General features: G+C 41.3%; 1 long non-coding RNA gene across 1 annotated transcript in view; it reads right to left on the reverse strand.

Annotated features, from left to right (window-relative positions):
• The window catches only part of LOC307108761, a 30837-nt gene extending 22628 nt beyond the window's left edge, over positions 1 to 8209 (reverse strand). The window contains exons 1-2 of the long non-coding RNA XR_013814340.1: positions 7986 to 8209; positions 3201 to 3272 (exon numbers count right to left, since the gene is read on the reverse strand). This is a non-coding gene — a long non-coding RNA (uncharacterized lncRNA). The remainder of the gene's footprint in view (positions 1 to 3200; positions 3273 to 7985) is intronic.
• Between the last annotated feature and the right edge of the window lie 8922 nt (positions 8210 to 17131).

The following is a 17131-nucleotide window of genomic DNA, read 5'->3' on the forward strand; positions in this document are numbered from 1 at the left end:
ACTATTTTAAAGTATACTATATTATTTGTTGGAAACAGGTTAACTCTATCACAATGTGAATTTGCTTGTGAGTGTGAAAGTAGCTAACACACACATTTTCAGTATACATCAATTTGCTTTGTGCATAATAGCAAATTGAATAGCAATATAGTAGTTTTAATAACACCAAATAACAGCAGCATTGATGGGCATTTAATGTCTTTATACTCAGCTAGATAGTTTATTGTTACTTAATAAGAAAAATTATGTAAACATCAAGCACTTCTAGCTTTAAAATTTATTTTATTTGTCCTTCCCTTTAAAAGTCTTAAATAGGCAGCATATATCACTTGGAAAGTGTCATATTTCCTTTTAATGCAACAATTATTCTTTGAGTGTGTGGTCAGGCAATAATAAGCTTATAGTCTTATAGGTAAAAATCTGATCACACATGAAATACTGACTAGTAAAACAGGGTGTCATAGAACAAGAGAAAATGTGCGAAGTGGGGCCAACAAGTGGAATCATATAGCATTGAATTTCATCTCCTCTGACCTTCACAGAAAATTTATATACCGTATTTTCCGGCGTATAAGACAACCTTTTAACCCAGGAAGATCTTCTCAAAAGTTGGGGGTCTTATACGCTGGAAAATACGGTAACCCACCCATCATTTGGCAATAACTCACTTTAATTTCAAATTGTAAATACCGTATTTTCCGGCATATAAGACCCCCGACTTTTGAGAAGATTTTCCTGGATTAAAAAATCGTCTTATTCGCCAGAAAATATGGTAATAAACTAGAGGCTCAGACTGCAACCTCTCCAATCCGGGACCCCTTGGGGGATGTCCGACAGCCGGTTTAGGCCCGATCCTGGGGATCGGACCTAGACCGGCAGTCGGACATCCCTCTCACAATCCGGGACCCCTGGCTCCTAACTGCTCACCTGCCTGCCTGCCTTATCACCCCTGACTGCCCCCCTGCCAGCCTGATCTCCCCACCCCTAACTGCCCCTGCTTGCTGGCCTGGTCTCCCCCAACTGCCCCCCTCTGCCGGCCTAGTTGCCCCTAACTGCACCCCCTGCTGGCCTGGTCGCCCCTCATTGCCCCCCTCTGCTGGCCTGATCACCCCTCACTGCCACCCCTGCCAGCCTGGTCGCCCCATGCAGCCTGCTGTTCGGTCATTATTGTGAGGGCATCCTGAGAAATTTGCATATTACCCTTTTATTAGTATAGATAAATTCTTATCTTTCTTGTATTTTCAAACCAGGCCCCCCCCCCCACACACACACACAATCTGAATCCATCTTTTCCAATGGGATTAAACCAAAGTCACTATATATATATGAGGCCCAGTGCACGAAATTCATGCACTCTGGGGGGGGGGGGGGGTCCTTCAGCCCAGCCTGCGCCCTCTCACAGTCCAGGAGCCCCGCGATTGATCACCCCACAGAGGGAGGCCCTGCCCACTGCCGCTGGCCAGGTAGCCTGGGCCTCCCTCTGCGGGGCGATCTTGGGGAGATGGCGGGGCCCCAGACCAATTGCATCGCACCTGCCTTGGCGGTGGCAGTCAGTGCTGGGTTGCCGCGGTGCCCATGAACCAGGAGGGACCAAGAGGTCAGCAGTTCAGCCCACTCGCCAGTCCCCGCCCACCCGAGCCTGCTGCATGCACAGACTGGCGTTCAGTCATCCGTTTGGTCATTTTGGACAGTACAGATTCTGGCTCTTTATATATTAGGATATATATATGTGTGTGTGTGTGTATGTGTGTGTGTGCATATACACACACACACACACATATATATCCTAATACATACACACACACACACACACACACACACACACACACACACACACATATATATTCTAGAGGCCTGGTGCATGAATTCGTGCATGGGTGGGGTCTGGCCAGCTGCCCCAATTGGGGCTGGGCCAGCCATGGGGAGGGGATACGGGAGGTTGGCTGGATAGCCCTGCCCCTGATCAGGGTGAGAGGAACACTTGGGGGCGGGGCTGGCCAGGGGGAGGGACCATGGGTGGTTGGCCAGCTGGCCCCTTCCCCTGGTTGAACCCCTGGTCAAACTCCCAGTCAAGGGGACAATTTGCATATTAGCCTTTTATTATATAGGATATTTTTATATTTTTTAAAATTGGTTTTAGAGAGGAAAGGAGAAGGCTAGAGAGAGAGATAGAAACATCAATGATGAGAGAGAATCATTGATCGGCTGCCTTTTGCACACCCACCACTGGGGATCTAGCCCACAACCCAGGCGTGTGCCCTTGACTGGAATCAAACCTGGGCCCTTCAGTCCACAGGCTGATGCTCTATCCACTGAGCCAAACCAGCTAGGGCCAAAGTCAAATTCTTGGCAATAAATAAATAACCAACCAACCAAACAAACAAGAAAATAACCTTCTATGATCCCCACCATCACCACTTAAATAACATTCTTATACCCTTTTCCCCTTACCATCCATTTACTCTTTACCAAAATAGTTCTTACTAATTCAGCAATGATTTTCAATATTTAAATCCTTATTATATATGCTTTATTAGCAGTATTTACATGGTTAATCTCTTCCTCCTGATTTTCAGAATAGCATCTCATCTAATTTTCTTGCAACCTCACTACTTCTCTGTGTTCTTTCTCCTGCTTCAAAGTCATTAAATGGAGGATTTTCTATGAGGTTTTCAAAGTCATCTTTTCTTCTTATTCTATACTCTTCTCTTAAGAATTTTACCCAATAGGAATCCAGTTATCAACCATAAGCCAATTGCTCACAAATTTACCTTCTCCAGCCCATTCCTTCATTCTGTAAATATTTATTAAATGCCTACAGTATTCCAGCCACTAGCGATAAAAGAGTGAATGAACTGAGACTTTTCTAAGTTTAAGACCCATAAATCCACTGCCTACTATTTACTCCACTTGAATGTCTCAAAGCCATCTTATATTAACATGCCTTAAGCCAAACACATAATCTCCCCTCAAGTCTAACTCTCTTCCCAAGTGCTTAACTCAATGACTGGCGCTACCTTTCAACCAGTTGCTTAAGCTAGAAACCTAGGAGTCCTCTTCAGTTTTCCCTAATCCTTCATCCCCATATATAGCTCATTAAGTCCATTTTATTGTTACTTCCTAAATATATCTTGATTCCATCCAATGGACTCTCTGACTCCACCTTCACCTCCGCATTCCGATATGTCATCCTAACTTACCTGTACTACGGCGACAATCCCTCAGCTGGCTCTCTGATTCTGCTTCTCCTTCTTTCACTCTCTTTCTTTGCACTGCAGAAGAGGTGAAATTTTAAAAACATAAATTTTATATTATGCTTCCTAACCCCTCTTCCCCCACCACAGTACTCGAGCCCCCTTCACTTAACGATTCCATGCTTCATCCTACTACAGGGACTTTGTAGAGCTGGTGCTTTGCAAAGGAATGCTCTTCCAATCTTCCTCCCCCATGCACCTGCTCAAATCTCCTGCCTACACCTTAAGTTTTAGAGTACTTGTCAGTTCTTTAATGAACTAAAACACAAATTATCCTGGGTTCCCTATTACATGCTCTTATAGTTGCCTTTCTTCTTATGACTTATCACAGTTGTAATTTTACATTTATTTGTATGTGTGTTTTTTTAATCAACATGTCTTCTCCACAATGATGACAGAAGCTATTTTATTTTTGCTCATTATTGAATGTATAGCTCTGTATAGTGCCTATCACATGTTTGGTTTTTCAATAAAGACTTGCTATATGAATGAATGAATGAATCAGTGAGTGAGTGAATGAGGAAAAAACCAAATTACTCAAAATCCCAATGCCCCCAAGTAGGCAGTTATAATAGTAGTTTGATGTATTTCTTCCAATAATTTTGATGCAAACATATTTTGACATGTTTTACAATTTGGGCAGATACTGTATATATAATCTTCTATATATATAAAAGCCCAAGCGAACATTACTACTGAATGACCAGAATGACTGGAACGACCAATTGACCAGTCGCTATGGCACACACTGAACACCAGGGGGCAGAGACTCAATGCAGGATTTGGCCCCTGATGGTCAGTGTGCTCCCGCAGCCAACCTTTCACAGCTGGCCAACCGCCCGTGGTCCCTCCCCTGGCCGATCAGCCCCCATCGGCCCCTGGTGCTAAACTACTTGTAGACAACCTGCTTCTGGGTCAGGGTTTTGAATGTAGCTGAGCAGCTCCCTTGCTATGATCTTTTGAAAGTCAGCCCTCAACACAAGGGTTTGTCTTGATCCCATCCTCTCCCTTCCCCAGGGGCCGCCCACCCATCACAGTGGTGGTGCGGTGATGAGAGAAGGAGGAGGGGGGCAAGCGGGGAACTGCACAGTGGCAGGGTGCCAACCACGGAATCGGCGTCCAGCATCCATTTCTTCCACGCTTGGCCCAGCGACCATCACCTCCTCTCCCAAACCCACCGGGGCCTTTGGGGCCTGGGTGGAACGGGGAACCGGGGGTGAATGGCAGGAGACGTGGCTCTTTCCCAGGGGAGCCGAGGTCTGGCTCCCTCCTCAGGGTCAGCGGCCAACCTCCTGGGGTCCCTCCCCCGGGCTGGCCAACCCCCAGCAGTCCCACCCCCGTCCCTCCCCCGGCCTGCAGGCCCCGATCAGCCTGGCCCCATCAGCCCTGATCGCTGGCCAGATCTAGGGTACCCACCTGTGCATGAATTCGTGCATCAGGCCTCTAGTTTTAATTATAATCTGTACATCAAACTCTAAGAATTTTCTGAAATTGTTAACTATCATTAAAAACCCCCATTTTTTATGGCTGCATAATATTTCAACTTATGAATCTAAAGTATATAAGCACTCTCCTATTATTAGATACTTAGGATTTTTCCAATATCTTTACTGTTGTAAATAGTGTTACTGCAACCATTTTTGCACATTTAGTGCATCTTAATTTATGACTACTAACAGGGGGCAAATTCATCAAATAGGATAAATTCTATGGTTAAGATGTATAGATATTTTTAAAGACTTGGAAATACCTGAATACTAATATAAGAACAATGAATACAAGAGCAATAAATGATATTGTACCATTTATATGTGTCTATGTTGAATCAAATTAGCCAGCTTTAGATTACAGGGCAAGGATAGACTAATCAGTTTATTGCAAGCATTTATTCAACATTTGAAACTATACCTTGTCATAGGTTACTCCAGGGAAAGACTGAAGAAATGCTTTGTAGGATGTACTTATGTTTCAACACTATGCCTAGTGTCCTGAAATTAACTCCTTTGAAAAAAATACTTCTGCAATTTTGGTCTTTCCCCGCCCCCCTGCTTTACAAATCTGGTAACTTGATAGTTCAGCAGAGTTCTTCACAATATGTTCCAGGAGTACGTAGTAGTTATTTGAAGCTTTATGAGATGAACATAAATACATTCTAAAAACTCTGCCAATTGTATATGCTTAAAAGTTGTTCCAAATGTTTTTGTTGTTTGGTGTTATTTTTTTGTTTGTTTGTTTCTTTGTTTTTTTATAAGTTCATCGAGGTCCAGTGTCCCAGGATAGGATAAGCGATCAATGAAAGCGTTAGGGGGTAGGGCTTCAATAAGGTGAAATTATCTGGCATGCTGTACACCCCTCCCTGCTTCCACCGTTTACAGGATTTCCCTCTGGGAGGTTTCCACACAAGAGTCTCAATTAGAAGAGTCTATTAAAAACAAAGCTTTCTAGACAAGTGGGTTTTGTTTTGTTTTGTTGCAAGAATATTACATTCAAAACAACCACAGCAAGACTTTCAATAAATATGTTTATGATATTTCTGGTGTTCAAAATAAATGTCAGAATCATCCATTTTTCATTCAGAGGATTCAATTCTCAATCTACTATGTAAGCACACATCACGCTAGGAAAAGAAATCTATGCACAGCATGACCTACTTTTGGTGTACTGAATTTTTTAAGAAAAAAGAAATTAAAAACTGTCATTAAAAATCCAGACAGTACTGCATTAATACAATGAATGCAAAAGCGTATATTAATATAAATAAGAATGAGCTGTATTTTTCAAGAGGTTCTACAATCAATAATTTTAGGTATATTTTCCTATTATTTATACTGCTATGAACCCTCTTAGACTATTTAAATTCACACTCATATCCTCAGTTGCCTGTCCTGGCACATAATTCTTTTTGTAAAGGAAAGAAAAACCTTTATTACAGTAGGTTCAATTTTGATACTATGATTATTCATATTTTCATCATACTATTATGTTTGTCATTTAGACATGCTCAGAGATACCCTTGCCTCTCTATTAGAATTTTATTTCTATTACCCAAGTCTTCTGCTTTTGTTATAAAATGCATTCTAAGTTGTTTAAAATTTTTCCCTAACATGCACAAGAACTCGATGATATATGTATATAGCCCATTTTATAGTAGATGATGTTGAGGCTCATAAATAGTAAAGAACCTGCCTAGAGCTCAATAACTCGAAAGGGGAAGAGGCAGCACTTGAACCCAGTTCTGTCTGGCTGTACACTCAGCTCTTTCCACTACATCAGGTAACAAACCACATATGCTTCATATAGTTGTAAGCATCAGAGATTATATAATTTTTGGCCTATTTTTGACATTCAATAAATGACACCTACTTATTGTCATCATCATTATTTTTTTATAGTGTCACTTAGCTATGAGCATTCCTTTGCCAGAGAAACACCATCTAACAAGTCATTTTCAATCCAAGCATATGCTTTTTGTGCCTGTGCTTCCTCTCTCTTACCCTACACAATCCACTGCATAATTGAAATATTCCCCATTTTCTCCTCCACATACACAAGTTCAGGATAGTAGTAGGACAGTAGAAAGAACACTGGCTTATGAGTCGGCTAGAACTCCATTGGACTCCCAGCACAGACCACTTAACAGCTAAGTAACTGTGGGCAAGTTACCTAACTTCTCGAAGATGAAGATCTTTTCATCTGTAAAGGGAATAATGATGCCTATCTTGTAGGGTTTGTAGATTAGAAACAATGCATGCACATAGTAGGTACTCAGTAAACAATTTTTCTCATTATCATTTTCATCATTATAAGCTGTGCTTCAGTTAAATCAGACCACTAACCCACCCCCAATACTGTTTGTGCTTTGCAATTTTCTCTCTATTGCATTGTCATCCAATTCATTCTTCATTCTCCAATCTTAGTTCAAAAGTCATTTCCATCACCCTGACCGGTTTGGCTCAATGGATTGAGCGTCGGCCTGAGGACTCTAGGGTCCCAGGTTTGATTCCGATCAAGGGCATGTACCTTGGTTGTGGGCAGGGAGTGTGCAGGAGGCAGCTGATCGATGTTTCTAACTCTATCCCTCTCCCTTCCTCTCTGTAAAAAATAAATTAAAAATATTTTTTAAAAAGTCATTTCCATCAAACTTTCCTAGGTCCTACTACAGGAAGAGATCTCTCCTTTATCTGAACGGCTGTAGCACTTGGAACTTGCTTATTAGGCCACTGTATCTTGTATCACAATATGTTTGTATTTGCCTATGTTTGTTATTAAGCTGTAAGAGCCTTGATTGCGTGGACAATATCTTAAGCTTCTCTGTTTTCTCCACAGCACTTAGTTCAGTACCTGGCACTCAATAAATGGATGAATAAATCAAATATATAAATAAAGTTTTAATGAAATCTGTATTCTTTCTTTAATAATTTCAAATCTCTTAATTTAAAATGTGTAGGAACTCTTAATAGTTTTTGGAATATGATCTATTTCTAAAGTGACTAAATAAAAAATTCTGCTCCTTGACCCTCCCTTAGAAAACATCCCTCCCAGGATGGCTATGACTACATGGAATTTCCAGAGGAGCCTTAGGCACACTAAGGTACATTGTAGACATGTGGCCTGAAACAAAGAGAATGGGAAGACTGGCAGAACCAAGACATATATATATATATATATATATATATATATATATATATATATATATATATATGAATGATTTATTATAAGGAATGTACTCACATGATTAGGAAGGCTGAGAAGTCCCACAACATGCCATCTGCAAGCTGGAGTCCCTGGAGAGCCTATTGGTGTAGTTCCATTCCCAGTGTGAAGGCCTGAGAAGCAGCGGGTGCTCTGCTTGGCAAGCTCTACCGGGAGCATCCATGATGACATAGGTCCAGTCTGAGAGCAACAGAACATTGATGTCCTAGTTCAGTCACTCAGAGAGAGGAGAGGGAAAGGAAAGGGCGGGGGGGGGGGGGGGGAGGAGAGAGAGAGAGAGAGAGAGAGAATTCTTTCTTCTACATTCGGGAGGACAATCTGCTTTACTTAGCCTACAGATTCAAATGCTAATCTCACCCAGAAACAGTCACAGACACCCCTTGAAATCATGTTCAGCCAAATAACTGGGCACTCCATGATCCAGTTGAGCTGACACATAAAATTAACCACCACAACTCTCAAGTTTAAAAGGATGTAATTTTGGCAAAAAAAAAAAAAAAATCAGCAACCTAAACCAGAGTAATTTCTCATTCATCTGCTGCAGATGAGTCATTAAAGACAGGCCCTGGGCCCAGGGAAAAGTAGGCACTGAAACTACACTCTGCCCACCAAGCTTTACCAAGTTGGCCTGGGGCAGCCTCCACCTGGGGGAAGGGTGCCTCTTTTTAATTGGCTGAGTAGTTGTGGAACCCGAGAAGGAAGATTCATTTGATGTGAACCCCTGGAAGGAATTTACTTGCCGAGATGGACTTCCTAGGGTCAACCGAATTTTATGAATAATAAGAGTCTAGCAGCCATTTGCTGACAGAGGGTCCTCACATTGAACTCTGGGCTTCCCACATTATGTCCCTTGCCTGTTTACACTGTTGAGTCAACAACTGCAGGGAAACTCTGAGATCTGCCCACTTATCCGATAGTATATTGTATATTTATTTGTCCAATAGTATATTTGTCTGTAAGATTGCTGTCTTAAACTTTTTATAGAACATTCCAAACATATACTGAAATAGAGAGTATTATATAATAGATCTCCACATACCCTTTAATCAGCTTCATGAATTATCTACCCAATTTTATTTCATCCATACCCCCACAGTATAGATTTCAAGGGAAGAGATAAAATATAAAAAGTAAAGAACCCCAAAGCCGCTGGAATGATAAATAAAAACATTCTTTTTCAGTCTGTCACTTGGTCTGGTACTCATCACATATTCTGAGTTCTCATGGCAGATCAAGCTTCTAGACCTCAGATCCCTCATTTGTAAAATAAAGGGAACTAAATGGTCTCTAAATCACCTCTGACAGGAATTGTATGAGTTTATTGGGGAAAGCCTAAGAAAGCACAGGAGGGATCTTATTGGAAATAGCATCTGCTTACTGGCATATTTCCATTTTTGGTTTAATTAATTTTAAAGCATTTTATAACTTCCAGAAAAAAAATTTATTTCCAAAATGAGAAAGACCCCTGCTCAGCATTTCTCTGTTAGGCAGTAGATACTCTGTAGGAAAAATAAATCTTTCCTCATTTACATATTTTTTTATTCCAGAGAAGGAGAGGAGAGAGAGAGAGAGAGAGAGAGAGAGAGAGAGAGAGAGAGAGAGAGAGAGAGAACATCAATGATGAGAGGGAATCATTGATTGGCTGTACACCTCACACTGTATCCCTCACACTGGGGATCCAGCCCACAACCGGGCATGTGCTCTGACTTGGAATCGAACATGACCTCCTGGTTGATAGGTAAACGTTCAACCACTGAACCACGCCGCCAGCCCAGAGGTAAGCAAGCATTTTTAAATTTTCCCCAGCAGAGACTTTGCTCAGCTTAGCTTCTGTGGAAATAACCTTGTCTCCTCTTAAACACACCTGTCTTTATTTTAAGCTCCTCTTGTTGGAAATGTTCACTTGCTTGAGAGACAAATCTCAGAATAATACTTTTTAAAAAAAATTCAGCTATATTTAAGAATCTCATGGCTTTAAAGTCTGACATGATGCTCAAATGCTATTAGGTGAAAATATATTTGTAGAATTGCAACTAGGAATTTACTTTTATTGATCAGAATAAATTGGTAGGGGGGAAATGGCCTCAAGCAGCAGAGATAAGTACTTCAGCTATAAATCTCCCATTTGCTACCTACTCTTCCACTGTGTCAGGAGGCAAGATACCTAGACAATTAAATAACCCATTTCCCCCCATTATACTCTCCTCCACAAGAAGATTCATGAGCTAGAAAGATTGGTCATTTGAAAGACACTATTACCGGCAAGACGACAACACCTCGGTTCTTCTCTTCTTGAAGGAAAGGTTTCAATCAAGAGACAAAGTGTAGCAAAGTAAGAATTTATTGGCCACAGCAAAAACATACTTACGACCATGAAACAAGGAAGGTACATGGAAGAAGTGAAGGAGAGCCTAGGCCTGGCTGCTTTGGCTCACTGGGAAGTCAGAGAAAAGGGGGTTAGCCTAGGATGAACTGCCACCCCCTGATTGCAAGTCTGCCCCCTGGTTGCAAGTCTCGTGTGGTCCCTTAGAGGGAAGAAAGAACGGGAAAATAATGGCGTGGGTGTGCTCCTACAGGGGAGAAAGTGGCTGGATCCTTCATCCTGAGCGTATTTCTCTCTCTCTGGTGGAAATCTTAGGGGCGGTCTCTGGGGAGGTCTCAATAGAATATTCATCAGCTTCCCAGGTGTGCTCTCTCAGGGTTCTGGCCACTACTGATTGGTCAGTGCCAGGGCAGGGGGTCATTAGTCAATGCAGCTGGTCCTGAAGCAGCCATGGCGTCACTTACCTGGTTTTGCTGCTTTTCTGGGCCTGAAGCTGAAATACAACTGAGGCCTAGATGTTATCTTTGGGAGGAAAAGGTCAGGGGGTCTAAACCGCATGACTAGCAACATGAAAAGCCAGGGGTCCAAACCACATGATCAGTGATATGCTAGGTTACCCTGGGGGTGAGGTTCTTGTTTTCCCAGTTTTGCCCCTTGCTAGGCATCTGGGTCTTTTGGCCCTGGTGAGTTTCTGTACCTGGCCCATCGTCCTTGCTCTGCTCAGGTCTGTCTAACTGACAGCAATACCTTCTCTGATTTCACGGAATCTGTATTTATCTAAATTTCTGGTTGCAGAGATTCATAGGCTCTTCCTAAGGGACAATTTGACAATATAGACCTGAAAACCTTAAAAGTAGGCATACCCTTTGTGACATCTGAAATGGCTCTAAATGATCCTAACCACCTGATATTCACTCTTTTGTGTAGTCCCCTCCCACAATGAATCATGGATGTGAGGCTGTATTAGCATTGTTTCGCTGCTGTAACAAATCACTACAGATCTAGTGGTTTAAAACAACACATATCTATTATCTTAGAGGTTTGGAGATCAGAAACTCAAAATAGATCACACCAGGCTAATATCAAGGTGTCAGCAGTAAGCTCTCAGGGAGGATTTCTTTCCTCACCTTTTCCATATTCTAGAGGCTGCCTACATTCCTTGGCTCAGGCCACCTCACCAATCACATCACTCCAATATCTGCTTCTGTAGAAACATCACCTTCTCTGATTCTAATTCTCTTGCCTCTTTGTTTTACTCATAAGAACCCTTGTGATTACATTGGACCCAACTGGATAATCCAAATAATCTACTCATTTCAAAATCCTAATTTAATAATGTCTGCAGTAACATTCCTTTTGCCATGAAAGATAACATCTTCACTAGTTCCATTTTCTTAGGTCATCTTTAAGGGATCATTATTCTGCTTACCACAATGACCAACAGAAAATGATGGAAATAACAGTATGTGATTTCCTTTGTGTGGTAAAAGGCATTGCAACTTCAGTCAGGCTTCCTAAGTGTTTTGTACTGGGGAAGTCAGCTGCCACGTGTGAGGATACTCAGCCCTGTAGAGAGATCCCGGTGGAGAGGAACAAAGCCTTCCTATACATAACAAGCACAAATCACCAGCCATGTGCATGAGCCACCATGGAGTAGGCCAGGCCTTCAGATGATTCCAACCTCAGCCAACAACTGACAACAACCACATGCAAGACCCTGCCTAGCCACTCCTGGACCCCTGACCCAATAATAAAGAATTATTTCTACTTTATGCCACTAAATTTCAGGGAGGTATATGTGCAGCATTGTAACTAATACAACTTTGATCCACTCCTAGAAATGGAGGTCAGTTGCACATGGAAATAATTCTGAGGAAAGAACCAGTTATACTGTACAAAGAAGTTATATATGCATACAAATTCCTGAATAGAGAAGCTCATTAGAGTTGTGTGTTAGTGAAACATCAAAACCAACTTAAATATTCAGCTATGGTGGAATGATAAATAAAGTAAAACACACCTATATAATGGATGAGCGTGTATGTATCCTGTTGTAGAACATAAAAAGCATGTTGCAGAAGAGAAGTTTTCAAAATATTTCTGGTTAGAACCTTTTACGTAAAATTTTAAGAGAAGCTTCACAATAAAAGCAGTCTTTTTTAAAAAAATAATTTTTAAATTGATTTTGAGAGAAAGAGAGAGAGATCTGGATTTGCTGTTCCATTTATTCATGCATTCATTGATTGCTTCTTGTATGTGCCCTGACTGGGGATCAAATCCACAACCTTGGCTTATTGGGAAGATGCTCTAACCACTGAACTGCCCAGGCAGGGCTAAAGTAGAGTCTTTCAGATTAATGCTCAGGTTGAGGTGGGTGCGGCTTCCCAGAGCCAGGCCCTGGCAATGGTGTACACCTAGGATTCTGGGAGCACAATTTGAAAGCCACTGTTTAAGAGAATCATTACTGATATGTGAATCAATATGTTACTGACAAGAGAAGATCTCTTTTTAGTAATACACTTGCCTACCTCACCTTGGATTCTCCACCCTTGTCATCTGTGCTCTGGCCTCTGGTTTCTCAGCTCTCGGCTCAAATGTTACTTCCTCAATGAAAACTTACTTGCTACTCCTTTCTTCCCCTCATACTAACTCAGATGGGATCCAATTCCCTTGTTTGATGTCTTTGCACCCTCTATACATTTTCCCCTACTATTTATCACCATCATTTCATTCTATTATTGATGCCTTTCTCCCACACAAGACTGCTAATTTCAAAGTGATTTAAAAAATAAATATAATGTATATTCGTTTGCTAGGACTTCCACAAGAAACTGCCTATCAGTTGAATCTAAGGTGAAGCATCTTGTAGTACCAGAATGTAAGGAAGTGCTAAAAAATGAACAACAACAAAAGGACAGGGTTATGTCAAAGGGACACAGAAATCTACCTGAAAGAGCTCCAAATTGCCAAAGGTGGAATATTTGGAGCAATGAAATAAAGCAGTATTGGAGTATAAAATAAGTATATATAAATCCATACTGATATAAAAAATATCTATACTAATAAAAGGGTAATATGCTAATTAGACCAGAGAGACTGTACGTCTTCAGGACGTCTTTCCTGACAAAGCCAGGGGCATGGCCAGTCTGCAAACTGCCTGTGGCCAGCCCCGCCCCCAGTGGGGACCCCCACCCCGATCTGGGTCCCCCTTCAGGGCAGGCCAGCCGGCCCCCACTCATGCACCAGGCCTCTATCCTATATAATAAAAGGGTAATATGCAAATTGACCTTAACGGCAGAACAACCAGAATGACCGCTGGACCACTCACTATGAGGGGCACTGACCACCTCTGGTCCCTTTCCCCACCGGCAGGCTCTGATTGCCTGATGGCGAACAGGGAACCGGGGGTGGGTGGCGGTAGGGGGCGGGCCCGGCTGCGGGCAGCTGGGGAAGATGGCCCTGATCACAGGCCAGGCCTAGGGACGGGGCCTCTAGTTAAATACATAATAAAGAAAGAAAGAAATTAGGTAAAAGAGACAAATCTTCACAGAAGAGGACATTAATGGAAAAATCTCATGAAATCCAAGTACAGTTTGGAGTTTAGTTTAAAAAGAAAAGTATTTCAAAGCCCATCGAAAATAGAAACTTTATTCTGATATGTAACTCGGGAAAAATCTTTTCTCACCATTCCCTAGAAGCAGGTAATTCATATTCTCAATACAGAAATGGAAAAAAGGGACAATAACCTCATCACTCCCACAGAGAACGCCCCTATTACATTCACAGTAACTTATTGGAAAAGTTGGCTCTCATTCCGTGTACATTAGAACCCCCTTGGTAATCTTGCATAAGATATATTTTCGAAATACTGCCTTCCTTTCTATTCTCCCTTACACATGCCACAGCCAGAATGCCAACTCAGCTTGAAACTGTTACATTAAGAAAGTATATTCTTTACTTTTTTAAAAAAAAGCTTCAAGTTGGATTAACTGAGATTTAAAACCATGCATTTAATACCCAGTGCTAATACAGCTTAAATCCTTTTAAGGAAGATTGTCAAGAGGAACAAAACTTCCAAGGGGGGAAAAAAAAAAGAGTAAATGATTTAATAGAAAGAAAAAAGTCATGCACAATCTTGTATAATCATATCAGGAGAGGCCTTCTTGCAAATTTAAACTAATAAGCAGCAAAATATTCTTTCATTTCAGTGGCACCATAAGAAGCCATCAAATTTAGAAACTTTCCAAGGACTTTCAGGGAGGGAGACACTAAAAAAACAAACAAACCATGTGAGGACATTGTCTTTTTGCTCAGTCAGTCTTTTATGCTACCCAAGCTGCTTTCCCTCCTCTGGCCTTTTCCTTTCCTAATTCTTTAAATCCATCTTTCTCCTCCATCTAATTAGAGGGCCTGTGGCTCCATCTTTTATGGAAATAGCTATACTCCCTATTTGCATGTGTTTGGAGCCATTACCAGCTGTCCTTTAAAAGCAAGAGGGTGACCAGTCCTTGTTATCCAGGAAGATTTTTGTTCAAAGCCAAAGATGAGAACAGTGCAAGTGGTAGAAAATAGCTTTTTCTCCCTCTGAAAAATACGAGAGCAGTTTAAAGCGAATAGAAATTAGTGGGTCAGTGAACTGGAAGAAAACGTTATTGCCTCTGAAACAGCCTTGCTCCCAACTCAGCTTTGCATGACAATATTCAGGTTGCTATTATGAAGCAGGACTTCCAGTCTGCTTCCCAGCCCAAAACAGGAAGGTTCCCCACTCTTACCATGAGACTGGGGAGAATGAAAGGCACAGTGCAACCAAACACACTTAAGCCTTCTGGAGAGTATTTTTTTTTTTAACTCTAAACAATGATTTCTGCCATTAACAAGTGAAAAGTGTCTTCTAACAAGAAACAGCAAATGCACTTTGGAAATATTCAGCACAAGTTGCATATATATAAGACATTCTAGGAGCCTATCTGCTCCAATTTTTATAAAGCAGGTGTCTGCTGTCCTAAGCAAATAATTCAAGTTGTTTCCAAAATATGGAAGCATAATAGAGGTACCATTTACACACTCATCAGTAAGAGAGGAAATGCATCCACTTTGCAAAACTGCTGCTCACTAAAAAGCAAATTTCCCTAGCAACGGCTACATCACACAACTCTTAGAAGATCATTTCTAAGCTATGAGAGTAATTATGGAAAAATGTATAAAAAGATTTATCAAAAAATTTTTTTATCTTTGCCATGGAAACATTTCCCCTAAAGTTAGATATGCCTAAAGTCAATTCTATATGATCAGATGAGAGAGAAAGGAGAGAGAGAGAGAGAGAGAGAGAGAGAGAGAGAGAGAGAGAGAGAGAGAATATAAAAACAGGGAAATGAATGGTGAGGGGATTTCCCACCTGAGGCACCATTTCAGCAGGAGGTATGGTTGGTTTGGTGACCCCTGATTCCATTCTTTTTCTTTGTGACTTTTCTTATTTCCTTCCTTAACCAAAGAATAGTTACAAATCAAAGAATTCCTAATTGAATGATAACAGAGTCAAAAGGTAGAGGCTCTAAATCCCATAATTCTGTTGATAGTTAATCTCACGCCCCGCCCCCAGCTGCCAACCTCCAGGGAGGAGCCGGGCCTTTCTTTTGTCATCACTGCCTAAAAGCTTTCATTACTCGGAAAGGCACGTAGGATTCTCTCAAAGTTCATCCCAATCCACTAGGAAATGTCTTCAATTTTCCAGGATTTTTTTCACCACAAGTAGGAAAATAGACCTAAAAATAAAGTGGAACATTTGAATTTGCCAGCATTTCTGGATTGTTCTGATAGGTATACAGTATATTCTTTTAACTGAAATATTGTTTGGGAATATAGCATATTTTCTGGCAGGGAATTGTTATCTCGAAATACTGTATTTGAATGTATTTAGTTGTTGATACATGTTTAATGCCATGAATAATAGCTTGTTTGAAATGTCTTTTCATTGTACCAGGTAACATTTAATACAGCTTATTTCTTCCTAATCATTTTCAGTCCCCGGATCTGAGGGAGCAAGCATGAGCGAGCCAAGATAGCAGAAGCAGTCTTCAACCCACCACACTCAGGGTACTCTGAGATGGGGAAAAAAAATAATAAACTAAGGAGTACATGGATTGAAATTCAACTGCACCATCCTGCCGAAACCTAGATGAGATCAACAAAGGAAAATGGAGCTGAGAAGATCTAGGTCCCTGTTCCGTGCCAGGGGTTGTACTGATATTCTCCCTTTGATCTTCACATCAATCTCCGGAAAGCATTAAAGGCCTTTTCAAATGAGGGGTTTGAAACTCAGAGATGAAATCATTTGGGCAGCATCACACAGGAATAGTGGTAGAACTGAGATTCAAACCCAAGTCTGTCTAAAACCAACATTTGTGCTCTTTCTGTGTATCTCTCTTTACCCTCCTGAAGCAAGGGTTGTTAGTAGCTGTTCATTTTTTCACCTGGACTTCTCCTTGGCAGGGGTCACAAACTGTTGAGCCTTTGTTCTTTTTAGACAAAACAGTTTTACTTACAAATGTGAATTGCCAGAAGATCCTATATCAGGGGTCCTCAAACTTTTTAAACAGGGGGCCAGTTCACTGTTCCTCAGACCGTTGGAGGGCCGGACTATAGTTTAAAAAAAACTATGAACAAATTCCTATGCACACTGCACATATCTTATTTTGAAGTAAAAAAACAAAATGGCAAAAACACCCGCATGTGGCCCGCGGGCCGTAGTTTGAGGACGCCTGTCCTATATAATAAAAGGTTAATATGCAAATAGACTGAATGGCAGAGCAACCGAACAACCAATCAAAGCGTAATATGCTAA

The sequence above is a fragment of the Cnephaeus nilssonii genome (assembly GCF_951640355.1).
Source record: "Cnephaeus nilssonii genome assembly, chromosome: 2".
In the NCBI taxonomy this organism is placed as follows: domain Eukaryota; kingdom Metazoa; phylum Chordata; class Mammalia; order Chiroptera; family Vespertilionidae; genus Cnephaeus; species Cnephaeus nilssonii.